Here is a 1874-nt window from a genome sequence, read left to right on the forward strand (position 1 = left end):
GAACTCAGAAATCCGCCTGCCTCTGCCTCCCGAGTGCTGGGATTAAAGGCGTGCGCCACCACGCCCGGCTGACTTTAAATTTTTTTATTGCTGTTCTTTTTCAGAGAGAAGCTCTCATGAAGCTCTGGCAGGCCTGATATATGGCAATGTGCTTAGTGTTGCAGCCACATGCATTCCATGTCCAGAATTTTGATTGGGACCTAAGTATATAGCCTTGACTGAAAGAAGTCAATATAGTAGGAGTCCATCTCTAAATAAACTGTACTTCACTGTACAAAAGAGCCACCTAAATAACTTTGCTCTTCTTGCAGGCATCATCAGCCCCACCCTAAAGTCCTGTTCAGCCAGCCTCCCTTAAACAAAGACATCCCCATTAAGCCTCCCCAAAACAAAGAAAGAACTTACTTCCTGGATAAGAATGAATTCTGAGTAAGTAGATAACATCTAGCCTTTGGGCAAAGCTCACTTCAGCAAAACAAACCTCTAATATTTGAAGGGTCCACAGGGAAGCCAGAGGCTTTTAATGCGATTTCTCTATATTTGGCTATCTGTAGAGTAAATCTCACCAAGGAACACCTTGTGATATTGTGTCACAGTAAGGTCCTGTGGTGTACACATAAAACCCCAGCACTTGAGAGGTGAAGAGGGGAGGATCAGTCATTAAGGTTATTCTCTGCTATATCTTAAGTCCAAGATAGCCTAGGCTACATGGTCTCAAAAAAAGCGTCAAAAGATAGTGGTCATTACTAATTTCCTGCTATATCCAGTTGTAGGTCACCATGACCACATGACCAAAGTATCTGGCAGAATTATACCACCTTGGTCTTACACGTTTCCATTAGTCTTTTGGGACTTAGAAAATGATTCTTCAAAAATATGATGTGGCAGGTTTTGGTATGTTATTCAATAAACCGACTTTTAAAGTCCATTTTTAATTAAAATAGATCCCTTTCACTCTCCCTTTCCTCTCTCCAGCTCCTCTCAAGTACTTTCCCTTTAATTCCTTCCACAGTCCCCCTCAGTCTCAGACTATCAACAGCCTCTTCTCTGATTACCAGTTACATGTTTGCATGTACAGATCTATAAATGTAACCTGCTGAGTCCATTTTTGTTGTGTGTATATGGTCTCAAGATTGAGCATCTTGTATTGGACAATGAATTAGGGGGCTTATGTCTATGACAGGGTAACCTGTCTCTCCGTAGTCACAAGTTGCCTACTTGTACAGAAGTGGGAGTGACCCTAGGAGATTTCCCGTTTTCCTCAATAGCATACCTGTTGATATTGCCATTGTTCAGGTCTTGTTTATGCAGCCATTTCTATGACAGACTGTTCCACTGCAGACTTCCTGGCATGGCTCTTAAGATCTTTTTGCTCTCCTCCCATGTCTCCTGATGCTGCAGCAGGTGTATCCATTGGGGTGGGGCTCCCCAGGATATGCTAAGTCTGCATTGTACCTACCAGTGTGCTTTTTAATTTGTTGTGAAGAGAGTTATTGTTCAGCTTATCCAGGAGCAGGAAAACCTCTGGAATTTTATCTGTATTCAGAACAGATTGCAAAAGGGAACCCATGTGTTTGGAAAAAGGCTGAGGAAGTATAACCACACCTCGATAAACTCCATTACAGAACAGTATGCACCCCTGTGGGCTTATTCAAGGTCCAGGGGTCTTTTGTGAACAGGGTAGAAATGTGCGCTGATTCCATGGATCTGGCCTGTGGGAGCCACAGGTTGAGCCACACTAGCACTGTTATGTTCACACAGGATATAATGACCTGCAAGACCCATCTAGGCTCATTGAGCAAGTCAAGGGAAACAGCTTTGGCACAAGAATAAAGGAAATGACAAAAAATTAAAATATATAATTTTTTTTTTTT

This window comes from Mus caroli, chromosome 1 (assembly GCF_900094665.2).
Source record: "Mus caroli chromosome 1, CAROLI_EIJ_v1.1, whole genome shotgun sequence".
NCBI lineage: Eukaryota > Metazoa > Chordata > Mammalia > Rodentia > Muridae > Mus > Mus caroli.